This window comes from Schistocerca cancellata, chromosome 2 (genome assembly GCF_023864275.1).
Source record: "Schistocerca cancellata isolate TAMUIC-IGC-003103 chromosome 2, iqSchCanc2.1, whole genome shotgun sequence".
NCBI classification, from domain to species: Eukaryota; Metazoa; Arthropoda; class Insecta; order Orthoptera; family Acrididae; genus Schistocerca; species Schistocerca cancellata.
The window spans coordinates 918,389,288-918,403,420 of NC_064627.1; positions in this window are offsets into that span (position 1 = coordinate 918,389,288).

Below are 14,133 nucleotides of genomic sequence, written 5' to 3' on the forward strand. Positions count from 1 at the left end.
CTTCAGTCAGCAAGGTGACAGCACATAAAGGCCAGGGCTCAGAAGCTCATGTGACCCGTAAGGTGGTTTAATGATGTCACACTGCCACTAAATTTCACCACGAACAAATCGACAGGAAAAGGAGTCAGGAGGTGGCATAGAGTGCGTCAATGAAACCACCCCTTTCCTCGAGACGTTTCATTTACGCCCATTTGATAGTCTAAAACGACAGTTCCCAGATCAGTTTGCAACAGAACCACGTTCTTGACAACCTTTGACATTGCGGACAACCCCGGACGATTCAGCCATTCTCTAAGGACATCATGGGGCTGCAGCCCCTTGCACCTGATCTGACTGTTTTGGAGTACAGCATGTCTGCAAGTTTTGTCCTGGTATACAGGGTGGAACTACTAAGGATGTTTCAAAACCATTCGACGAAATTTTAACGAGATCCGAAGCAGCAGAGGTTATTTTTATTGTTCAACCCTTCAGTTCAACTCTCTCCAGTGGCATGACCACGGGGGGTAAGACATTGACAAGCGCACGAATAAGAGAGAAAAGGGTCACTGAAAAACCCTCCCCCAGTTTGGTAACACCCGCAGTGCCAACTGCGCACCTTGCGCATCTTGTGCACCTTTGATGAGCTTCTGAGAAACGTCACTGTACGGAGAAGTTCATTCACAGATGGCAACATATCAGCGGACTAGGCAATTCTATCCGCACAACCTCATCTGTAGGTCGCTATATCGTAGTATTAGCACCTGTTGGCCACTTGCGAAATCTGAGGCGTGTCGAAAGTGTTGCCTGTTCTGCAGGCTTTAGTAGTTGTGAATGCATATCTCTGTACAGGTAAATTTTTGAAGTCCTCAACAACGGTGCATAGGTGGCACCGTCGCTGTTGTTTGCCAAACTGAGTGGGAGGGGCGGTCTTGGGGGGGAGGGGGGAGATACGCTTTGCCGTTTTATTCACGCATATGAGCACCGGTTACACCATCTAGAGCGCTTCAAAGCCAATAGGCAACTCTTTTAAGGCAGTAACAAAATCTTGTCCGATGAGTTTCCGATTGAGGTTACCGAGACGCGGAACATTGTAGAATTCTCAAAAGGGCGAAGTTCTGTTATTTTAACACAGTGTTTTCACAGGGCGGCTTTCGACAGTGTAAGCACAAATTTAATTTTTATGCATTTGTGAAAGGTACATCTGTTTTTAATGTTTGTCAAATGGAGAAGATTTGATAGGATTCTGTCAAATAGCAAATTTCATGCTTTTCGTACATAAAATTCTTTATTTGTCTGGACATATTCGTCCGCTATTGAAATAGAAATCAAATTACCTTCACATAAAACTTGTCTCTGATAGGAAACATTAAGCACGTATATCACATAGGGTTTGCAGAAAGTAAGTGGCTCATGTCGTTTCACGCTAAGACCATTATGTAAAATGAGTGCACATTTGTCAGAAGGAAGCACACATTTCAGACTTCCTGATGTCACTATTCTGCTGCGTTACGCATATAACTGCATGAAAGTGTTGCATTGAAATGGCGAACATCATGTAACGTACTACAAATATGAACTACGCTGGACAGTACAATTCTTGTAGGCAAATTCTTGTAGGCACACAGATTCAACGTGAGTTTCTGGTGATTTATGAACCAAATGCAATGTCGCGTCCAGTTGCAGTGAAACGATGGCATCAGTTTTAGTAAGACCTGACAGATGTGAGTGATGCTGAGCGGAGAGTCTAGCTCTTGCACCTTTTCGGCAAGCTGAAACTTGTGGCACAGGAAGAGATTATCTAACAGACAGCGGTTCTCTAATGGTTCCGCGCCGTGACCGAGGAGCGGACTTCTGTCGTCAAGGAACTGGACAGCTGTAAGAACGTTCCGACTGCTGTTCACAGACACTTGGTGATAATGTTGAAAAATAGTGCCATTCGTCTGTGTCACTTCAAAGTGTAATGCCGCATTCAGCAAAAGTTATTTGGCCTGCCATAAGACTGTGTAATATGCGTTTTGAAGTTACCTCCTATCTACGTAAACAGGTTAGTTACCATCACTTTAGTGTGATCAGGAAGACGGCCAGATCACTACCGAAGTTCTAGAAGAGTGCCATGTCTGGCACTATGACGACAAAGCGTACGCCTTGCTATTTGCGACTCTTGGGTCCTTACAATATTTTAAACATCAGTATGGGTACTGTGTTTGTATACAATATGTATACAAATAGCTGTCACCACTCACTTATGAAATATTTCGTTACCAGCGGACCCCTGAGAAACTTTAGCACTTTTATAGTTTTAAATAGTTACAGTAACTGGAAAAGTGTAGTCACTGGGGTAAGGGTAGTTGTGGGAATGAACGCAAAATATCTTTATAAATGAGCCGAACGACATGAAATAATAACGATAAATTTATGAGACGTCCCTGTATACACATATCCATGTGTCCAAAAATGTCTTTAGCATTCGGAATGTTTGTTGCGGCTTGTACGACGGACAGAGGTCACGGACTGTCAGTAGGGCTATGTAATGTGTAACTTTAACTCGACAAGCATTTCCAGTTACAGTAAGCACGTTACGCCGTAGTAGCGACAGGTAAATCACAATTCGAGGTGACAATGATAAATATGTTTGTAGTTTAGGAAAGAATATTCGTTTAGAAAAGTCAACTCATACGACGTGCAGAGAGGATGGATTGCCGCAGTAGTCACGTTTATTATTTATGTCAATGTGGTAGACAAATTGTCCGTTTTAGCATTTTATCCATTCTCAGCTACTTAGTCGTATATAAGGAAATATTAAGTAACCAGTAGTTTAAAAGAAATTCAATTTCTTTTCTGGTTTCGAGCACTTAGTGCCGTTCTTCAGAAGGTAATATCTATCGCATATATATATATATATATATATATATATATATATATATATATATATATATATATATATATAGGGTGTTAGAAAAAGGTACGGCCAAACTTTCAGGAAACATTCCTCACACTCAAAGAAAGAAAATATATTATGTGGACATGTGTCTGGAAACGCTTACTTTCCATGTTAGAGCTCATTTTATTACTTCTCTTCAAATCACATTAATCATGAAATGGAAACACACATCAACAGGACGTACCAGCGTGACTTCAAACACTTTGTTACAGGAAATGTTCAAAATGTCCTACGTTAGCGAGGATACATGCATCCACCCTCCGTCGCATGGAATCCCTGTTGCACTGATGCAGCCCTGGAGAATGGCGTATTGTATCACAGCCGTCCACAATACGAGCACGAAGAGTCTCTACATTTGGTACCGGGGTTGCGTAGACAAGAGCTTTCAAATGCCCCCATAAATGAAAGTCAAGAGGGTTGAGGTCAGGAGAGCGTGGAGGACATGGAATTGGTCCGCCTCTACCAATCCATCGGTCACCAACTCCGTTGTTGAGAAGCGTACCAACACTTCGACTGAAATGTGCAGGAGCTCCATCGCTCATGAATCACATGTTGTGTCGTACTTGTAAAGGCACAAGTTCTAGCAGCACAGGTAGAGTATCCCGTATGAAATCATGATAACGTGCTCCACTGAGCGTAGGTGGACGAAACTAAAATGAGCTCTAACATGGAAATTAAGCGTTTCCGGACACATGTCCACATAACATCTTTTCTTTGTTTGTGTGAGAGGAATGTTTCCAGAAAGTTTGGCCGTACCTTTTTGTGGTCATCAGTCCTGAGACTGGTTTGATGCAGCTCTCCATGCTACTCTATCCTGTGCAAGCTTCTTCATCTCCCAGTATCTACTGCAACCTACATCCTTCTGAATCTGCTTAGTGTATTCATCTCTTAGTCTCCCTCTACGATTTTTACCCTCCACACTGCCCTCCAATGCTAAATTTATGATCCCTTGATGCCTCAAAACATGTCCTACCAACCGATCCCTTCTTCTAGTCAAGTTGTGCCACAAACTTCTCTGCTCCCCAATCTTATTCAATACCTCCTCATTAGTTACGTGATCTACCCATCTAATCCTCAGCATTCTTCTGTAGCACCAAATACTTTCAGAAACGACTTCCTGACACTTAAATCTATACTCGATGTTAACAAATTCCTTTTCTTGAGAAACGCTTTCCTTGCCATTGCCAGTCTACATTTTATATCCTCTCTACTTCGTCCATCATCGGTTATTTTACTCCCTAAATAGCAAAACTCCTTTACTACTTTAAGTGTCTCATTTCCTAATCTAATTCCCTCAGCATCACCCGACTTAATTTGACTACATTCCATTATCCTCGTTTTGCTTTTGTTGATGTTCATCTTATATCCTCCTTTCAAGACACTGTCCATTCCGTTCAACTGCTCTTCCAAGTCCTTTGCTGTCTCTGACAGAATTACAATGTCATCGGCGAACCTCAAAGTTTTTACTTCTTCTCAATGAATTTTAATACCTACTCCGAATTTTTCTTTTGTTTCCTTTACTGCTTGCTCAATATACAGATTGAATAACATCGGGGAGAGGCTACAACCCTGTCTTACTCCTTTCCCAACCACTGCTTCCCTTTCATGCCCCTCGACTCTTATAACTGCCATCTGGTTTCTGTACAAATTGTAAATAGCCTTTCGCTCCCTGTATTTTACCCCTGCCACCTTCAGAATTTGAAAGAGAGTATTCCAGTTAACATTGTCAAAAGCTTTCTCTAAGTCTACAAATGCTAGAAACGTAGGTTTGCCTTTTCTTAATCTTTCTTCCAAGACAAGTCGTAAGGTCAGTATTGCCTCACGTGTTCCAACACTTCTACGGAATCCAAACTGATCTTCCCCGAGGTCGGCTTCTACCAGTTTTTCCATTCGTCTGTAAAGAATTCGCGTTAGTATTTTGCAGCTGTGACTTATTAAACTGATAGTTCGGTAATTTTCACATCTGTCAACACCTGCTTTCTTTGGGATTGGAATTATTATATTCTTCTTGAAGTCTGAGGGTATTTCGCCTGTCTCATACATCGTGCTCACCAGATGGTAGAGTTTTGTCATGACTGGCTCTCCCGAGGCCATCAGTAGTTCAAATGGAATGTTGTCTACTCCCGGGGCCTTGTTTCGACTCAGGTCTTTCAGTGCTCTGTCAAACTCTTCACGCAGTATCTTATCTCCCATTTCGTCTTCATCTACATCCTCTTCCATTTCCATAATATTGTCCTCAAGTACATCGCCCTTGTATAAACCCTCTATATACTCCTTCCACCTTTCTGCCTTCCCTTCTTTGCTTAGAACTGGGTTGCCATCTGAGCTCTTGATATTCATACAAGTGGTTCTCTTCTCTCCAAAGGTCTCTTTAATTTTCCTGTAGGCAGTATCTATCTTACCCCTAGTGAGACAAGCCTCTACATCCTTACATTTGTCCTCTAGCCATCCCTGCTTAGCCATTTTGCACTTCCTGTCGATCTCATTTTTGAGACGTCTGTATTCCTTTTTGCCTGCTTCATTTACTGCATTTTTGTATTTTCTCCTTTCATCAATTAAATTCAATATTTCTTCTGTTACCCAAGGATTTCTATTAGCCCTCGTCTTTTTACCTACTTGATCCTCTGCTGCCTTCACTACTTCATCCCTCAGAGCTACCCATTCTTCTTCTACTGTATTTCTTTCCCCCATTCCTGTCAATTGTTCCCTTATGCTCTCCCTGAAACTCTCTACAACCTCTGGTTCTTTCAGTTTATCCAGGTCCCAACTCCTTAAATTCCCACCTTTTTGCAGTTTCTTCAGTTTCAATCTGCAGTTCATAACCAATAGATTGTGGTCAGAATCCACATCTGCCCCAGGAAATGTCTTACAATTTAAAACCTGGTTCCTAAATCTCTGTCTTATCATTATATAATCTATCTGATACCTACTAGTATCTCCAGGATTCTTCCAGGTATACAACTTTCTTTTATGATTCTTGAACCAAGTGTTGGCTATGATTAAGTTATGCTCTGTGCAAAATTCTACAAGGCGGCTTCCTCTTTCATTCCTTCCCCCCAATCCATATTCACCTACTATGTTTCCTTCTCTCCCTTTTCCTACTGACGAATTCCAGTCACCCATGACTATTAAATTTTCGTCTCCTTTCACTACCTGAATAATTTCTTTTATCTCGTCATACATTTCATCTATTTCTTCATCATCTGCAGAGGTAGTTGGCATATAAACTTGTACTACTGTACTAGGCATGGGCTTTGTGTCTATCTTGGCCACAATAATGCGTTCACTATGCTGTTTGTAGTAGCTAACCCGCACTCCTATTTTTTTATTCATTATTAATCCTACTCCTGCATTACCCCTATTTGATTTTGTATTTATAACCCTGTAATCACCTGACCAAAAGTCTTGTTCCTCCTGCCACCGAACTTCACTAATTCCCACTATATCTAACTTTAACCTATTCATTTCCCTTTTTAAATTTTCTAACCTACCTGCCCGATTAAGGGATCTGACATTCCACGCTCCGATCCGTAGAACGCCAGTTTTCTTTCTCCTGATAACGACGTCCTCCTGAGTAGTCCCCGCCCGGAGATCCGAATGGGGGACTATTTTACCTCCGGAATATTTTACCCAAGAGGACGCCATCATCATTTAATCATACAGTAGAGCTGCATGTCCTCGGGAAAAATTACGGCTGTAGTTTCCCCTTGCTTTCAGCCGTTCGCAGTACCAGCACAGCAAGGCCGTTTTGGTTAATGTTACAAGGTCAGATCAGTCAATCATCCAGACTGTTGCCCCTGCAACTACTGAAAAGGCTGCTGCCCCTCTTCAGGAACCACATGTTTGTCTGGCCTCTCAACAGATACCCCTCCGTTGTGGTTGCACCTACGGTACGTCCATCTGTATCGCTGAGGCACGCAAGCCTCCCCACCAGCGGCAAGGTCCATGGTTCATGGGGGGAGGATATATATATATATATATATATATATATATATATATATATATATATTGGAACATTTATTTACAGCTCGTACAAAATACATACGTGTTTCAAAGTTTTACTGACCTTCGGAGTAGTCATCAGCATTGTGTATAACCCGTTGCCAGTGATGTGGAAGTCATAGGATACACTTAGCAGTGCCAGTTGTGTTGACAGTTCGAGCGGCGCGGCCTATTGCCCAACGAATTTGTATTAGTTCAGAAGCGAATGCCGTGAAGTGTTTCCTTCAGTTTAGAAATCGAATTGAACTCACGAGGGCCTAAGTCAGGGTAGGGCAGTAGGTGGTATAGCACTTAGCAGCCCCATCAGTCAAACAAATCAGTAACAGCTTGCACTGTACGAGCTTGAGCATTGTCCTGCAATATGATGGTCAGGTCCTGCAGAAAATGCCATCACTTCTGTCTCTATGCTGTTCATTTTTCGAACACAACCAACGACCAGCTTTCGTTTGAAGAGGAGAAGACGTATTACGAATGTAGGCACTCAAACAATTTAGACAGAGCTAATTCAGTATTTCAGATTTCCCACTGTCATCTTCAGTTTCGATATCAGTACGGTTATTAATCAGCTGAACGGATGATTTCGATCTGCTCACTCCTTAGGATTGTTGATGAAATACGCTGTAAAAACATTTCTTTCAAATTTTCTGAACACTGATCGCCTTGGTCTCCTTACATTAATTCGGCTTCGCCGCGCGGGATTCGCCGAGCGGTCTCAGTCGCTGCAGCCATGGACTGTGCGGCTGGTCCCGGTGGAGCTTCGAGTCCTCCCTCGGGCATGGGTGTGTGTGTTTGCCCTTAGGATAATTTAGGTTAAGTAGTGTGTAAGCTTAGGGACTGATGACCTTAGCAGTTAAGTCCCATAAGGTTTCACATGTGGTGTCACCGCCAGACACCACACTTTCTAGGTGGTAGCTTTAAATCGGCCGCGGTCCATTAGTACATGTCGGACCCGCGTGTCGCCACTGTCAGTGATCGCAGACCGAGCGCCACCACACGGCAGGTCTAGAGAGACGTACTAGCACTCGCCCCAGTTGTACGGACGACTTTGCTAGCGACTACACGTACGAAGCCTTTCTCTCATTTGCCGAGAGATAGTTAGAATAGCCTTCAGCTAAGTCCATGGCTACGACCTAGCAAGGCGCCATTAACCATTTCTGGAGAGAGTCTCACTTGTATCATCAAGAATGCTGTATACAAATGATGGATTAAAGTTAAGTATTCCAGCAGCTACGTACTTTTCTTTATAGCATTCATTACGTATACTGTTTCAGACCAAACGCCAGACGGCGTGTGTAAACGCGTGCATCTCGGTTACCCGTCACTGTGGACTGGCTGTCTTGTCAGTCCACTACATCACACACATTTGCACATTTGAACAATTTGGCTTCGTTCAGCTTTGAAACTTCCTGGCAGATTGATACTGTGTATATGACCGATACTCGAAGCTGGGATCCGTGGCTTTTAGGGCAATTTCTCCATCGACTGAGCTATCCAAGCACGTCTCACACCTTGCTTCCACAGCTGTCCTTCTCCCAGTACCTCATCTCATACCTTCCAGACCTCACAAACATTCTCCTGCGTGTGTTGTAAGCTAGCACTGCTGGAAGAAGGCATATTGCGAAGACGTGGCATAGCTACATAGACCAATTTATGGTATAAACAGGACTTGGCCCGAAAACAAAGTGATGGATGTGAGAGCTTCAGATGGGCAAGGGTTCAGAAATAATAGCATTTATGGCGGAGGTCGCATTAGGGAGGAGCCTTTCTTAAAAGGCATGAAAACGAAAGGTCAACGAGAACTTGTAATTGCAAAAAAAATTCCAGGAAGGGGCTATAAGGTGTACACGAGAACTTCGTATAAAGGGTGATGTACTAAAGTGACCTACAAAAGCGTTTTCCTTTAATAACTAGATACCGTGGCCTCAAGCGATAGTATATCCCAGTACAAAATTTAAGTACATTAAGTTTACTACAAAAAGGTTATTCTCATTATTTTTATAGGAGTAATAACTAGTTAGTGCGTAGTGAGCGAGAGAATATGAAAATCTTGCACATGGCATCTCAAGGTGTTGCAGGCTGCATAAAATCCAGCGGTAGGGGCAGCTCAGTCAACTTGTACAAAATTAGATACTCTTACTTTTACCATTTTACACTTGATTTACGTTTGCAGGGATGAATTTCGTTGTAAAAGCCGGGGAATCATGTTGCACAAGTTATAAATGCCGAATTTTTACAATTGCGTGGTGGTTTTAAAGTATATATGGAAAAACGGATTTAGTTTACACTCATAAAAAGTTCCTTCTCATCACATAGTGTGATAGAAAACCATGGGTAACGTATGAGTTCACCAAATATTGGCTGTGGAATGTATTTTGATGAAGTCCTCCCAGGACATGACCTCCTATTTTCTCGATGAGATAAGAGTTGTTTTGGAGCTTTGTGATGAAATTCTTTACCATCGATAGAAATAGACATACAGGATTGCACGTGCATTTGGGATTGGGGTTCAAAATGGTTCAAATGGCAACTATGTGACTTAACGTCTGAGGTCGTCAGCCCCCTAGAAACCCGCCAGTTCAGCCAAGAGCGCTAATGCGCTGCTTCCTGGACTCGGGTAGGCGCGCCGGCCCCGGATCGAATCGTCCCAGAGGCTTGACGACGGAGGCCAGTGTGCCGGCCAGTCTGGATGTGGTTTTTAGGCGGTTTTCCACATCCCACTAGGTGAATACCGGGCTGGTCCCCATGTTCCGCTTCAGTTACATAGCTCGCAGACATCTGCACACATTCGCGTTATTCCATGGATTACACTAGACACAGACTGTTGGGGTACACTAATTCCGTCCTGGGGGGTACGGGATGGCAACAGGAAAGGAATCTGGCCACCCCTTAAATTAACCTTGCCAAATCCGATTAACCATGGCGATCCTGCGTCACTGCGGGAAAAAGGCTCAAGCAAAAGAAAAAAGAAAGAAGAAAGTCATCAATCCCCTAGACGTAGAACTACATAAACCTAACTAACCTAAGGACATCACACACATCCATGCCCAAGGCAGGATTCGAATCTGCGACCATAGCAGCAGCGCAGTACTAGACTGCAACGCCTAGAACCCCTCGGCCACAACGGCCGGCTGGGATAGGAGAAATCACTTTAATACTTCATGTATTACTACATGTTCATCTTGAAAAATCTGGTGGTAACATTGTGAACTTGTTAGTCGTCCCAAATAGTCAGTTAACAGAAGAATTTTGTTTTCCTGCGCGTAAGGCATCATCATATCAGTCAAAATACTTTTGAATAAGGTATGTTTAGTTCAAAAATGGTTCAAATGGTTCTGAGCACTATGGGACTTAACATCTTAGGTCATCAGTCCCCTAGAACTTAGATCTACTTAAACCTAACTAACCTAAGGACATCACACACATCCATGCCCGAGGCAGGGTTCGAACCTGCGACCGTAGCAGTCCCACGGCTCCGGACTGAAGCGCCTAGAACCGCACGGCCACCGCAGCCGGCTGGTACGTTTAGTTATAGGTTTCCCAGATTCTGACGCACTTCGACGACAATCCTATGTTTTGCCGCGTACTCGTCCACAAAATTTTGTTTTTCTTTTCTTTGCATTCCTTTTATGAAAATATCAACAGATACAATACCCTGAGCATTATTTCGGTTTATTTGCAGTGTAAGAAACGAAAAAACTGAAAATTTAGAAGAAGGCCTAATAAGAAGAAAACTAGTTCGAAATTTAAAAAATCAGAAGAATAAAAAAAGCGCACTTGTTATTCAGCCTTAAATTTAAAAAAGAGGAGAAATAGCTCTCGCATAGAGACTCCCGTACGACCCTTGGATTGTCTTTCTGTACTTCTTCCGCCGCGGCAACTGCAGCCTGGAAGCTACATGGAAGTCTCATACCGCGCCGGAAATGCCATTTTTTCTAAACTCTTTGCCGTATAGACCTCCCACTTCTGCCACTTTCAATTCTGCCCAAGCCCTGTACATGCCATAAATTTAAATGAAATCGGCGATGGCAAATAGACAGGGACTCCTTGTTAGTCTAACAACATTTGACTCACCGATTTTGATCAAGTTTTGCAAGGACGATGTACATTGAAAATAAAGAGACACTTGTTTCGTGTGCAGATATACATAATTTATACTCATTTGATCATTAACCATGCTTTCAATGTTTTACTTCAAAGTTGGCAAAGAAAAGTGTTGTGACTTGGCTAGACAGCCAAGTCACTATGCGAGGATGCCGAAAAGCACGCGTTAAGCTCACGCAGACTGGCGTGAGGTCTGGGACAGTAAAGTAGTTGAGTCTAGTAAGAAAAGAACGTAGTTGATGGAATACTTAACTTTATTCCATAATTGGAGAACATCGGTCTTGATGATACATAAGTGCAATCTCAATATACAGGTAATGACGCCTTGCTAGGTCGTAGCAATTGACGTAGCTGAAGGCTATGCTAACTATCGTCTCGGCAAATGAGAGCGTATTTGTCAGTGTAGCTTCGCTAGCAAAGTTGGCTGTACAACTGGGGCGAGTGCTAAGACGTGTCTCTAGACCTGCCGTGTGGCGGCGCTCGGTCTGCAATCACTGACAGTGGCGACACGCGGGTCCGTCGTATACTAGCGGACCGCGGCCGATTTAAACGCTACCACCTAGCAAGTGTGGTGTCTAGCGGTGACACCACAAAAAGTATTTCGATAATCAGAATATTATCGGATACCGAAAAAAGTATCGAATGAAGGGAAAAGCCGCGACCGGTAATGGAACACGAACCAGAAATCTGGTAGTATAATGCCCTTTCTCCGGCTTGACTTGGAATCGAGCTCGAGACTCCGCGATAAAGGGGCAGTGAGGTTAAGCGCTTTAAAAAAAATGTTCCTAATTGTTCTCATAACTTGTTCTACCCTCGGTTAAGTTCATTGCTGAATACTTCACGCATTTTTTTGTGTAAACTATTACAGAGGGCAGCCCGCGCTATGACCCAAGACGCTGAGCTAAGATGCCAGCGTGCCGACTTCGTACTGCTGGCGCATAGAATGACGGGTACCGTAACTACATCATGAAAAAGGCAAAAACGTTAATAACCGGAACATTATTAACTTACCGCCCTATGTTACATTAATAAAAAAGTATTTATTTTTTGACGGTCTTTCGATGCATACCATTGAAAATATGATTTTCCGTCATCTAATTTGATCTTGATTTTCTCAAAAACTACGAAGTGTCTAGCAAAACTCGGTAACACGTGTCTTCTTATTTTCAGTATACAGGGTGGCCCATTGGTAGTGAGCGGGCTAAATATCTCACGAAATAAGCATCAAACGAAAAAACTACAAAAGACGAAACTCGTCTAGCTTGAAGGGGGAAACCAGATGGCGCTATGGGTGGCCCCCTAGATGGCGCTGTCATAGGTCAAACGGATGTCAACTGTGTTTTTTTTAATAGGAACCCCCATTTTTATTACATATTCGTGTAGTACGTAAAGAAATATTATGTTTTAGTTTGGACCACTTTTTTGGCTTTGTAATGGATGGCACTGTAATAGTCACAAACGTATAAGTGCGTGGTATCACGTAACATACCGCCAGTGCGGACGATATTTGCTTCGTGATACATTACCCGTGTAAAAGTGGACCGTTTACCAATTGCGGAAAAGGTCGATATCGTGTTGATGTATGTCTATTGTGGTCAAAATGCTCAACGGGCGTGTGCTGTGTATGCTGCTCGGTAACATGGACGACATCATCCAAGTGTCCAGGACCGTTCGCCGGATAGTTAGGCTATTTAAGGAAACAAGAAGTGTTCAGCCACATGTGAAACGTCAGACAATACCTGCAACAAATGATGATGCCCAAACAGGTGTTTTAGCTGCTTTCGCGGCTAACCCGCACATAAGTAGCAGACAAATTGCGCGAGAATCGGGAATCTCAAAAACGTCGGCATTGAGAATGCTACATCAACATCGATTGTACCCGTACCATGTTTCTATGCACCAGGAATTGCATGGCGACAACTTTGAACGTCATGTACAGTTCTGCCGCTGGGCACAAGAGAAATTACGGGACGATGACAGATTTTTTGCACGTGTTCTATTTAGCGACGAAGCGTCATTCACCAACAGCGGTAACGTAAACCGGCATAATATGCAGTATTGGGCAACGGAAAATCCACGATGGCTGCGACAAGTGGAACATCAGCGACCTTGGCCAGTTAATGAATGGTGCGGAAGGATAATTTACCCCAATTTTAGCGATGGCAATGGTGCATTGTATGCTGATTTCCTACGTAATGTTCTACCGATATGTTACTACAAGATGTTTCACTGCATGACAGAATGGCGATGTATTTCCAACATGATGGATGTCCGGCACATAGCTCGCGTGCGGTTGAAGCGGTACTGAATAGCATATTTCATGACAGGTGGATTGGTCGTCGAAGACCATGCCATGGCCCGCACGTTCACCGGGTCTGACGTCCCCAGATTTCTTTCTGTGGGGAAAGTTGAAGGATATTTGCTGTCGTGATCCACCGACAACGCCTGACAACATGCGTCAGCGCATTGTCAATGCATGTGCGAACATTACGGAAGGCGAACTAATCGCTGTTGAGAGGAATGACGTTACACGTATTGCGAAGTGCATTGAGGTTGACGGACATCATTTTGAACATTTATTGGATTAACGTTGTATTTACAGGTAATGAAGCTGTAACAACAGGTGTTCTCAGAAATGATAAGTTCAGAAAGGTACATGTATCACAATGGAACAACCGAAGTAGAATGTTCAAACGTACCTACTTTCTGTATTTTAATTTAAAAAACCAACTGCTACCAACTGTTCGTCTAAAATTGTGAGCCATATGTTTGTGACTATTACAGCGTCATCTATCACAAAGCGCAAAAAGTGGTCTAACTAAAACATTCATATTTCTTTACGTACTACACGAATACGTAATAAAAATGGGGGTTCCTATTTCAAAAACGCAGTTGATATCCTTTTGACCTATGGCAGCGCCATCTAGCGGGCCAACCATAGCGCCATCTGGTTTCCCCCTTCAAGCTAGCCGGCCGATGTGGCCGTGCGGTTTAGACGCTTCAGTCTGGAACCGCGTGACCGCTACGGTCGCAGGTTCGAATCCTGCCTCGGGCATGGATGTGTGTGATGTCCTTAGGTTAGTTAGGTTTAATTAGTTCTAAGTTCTAGG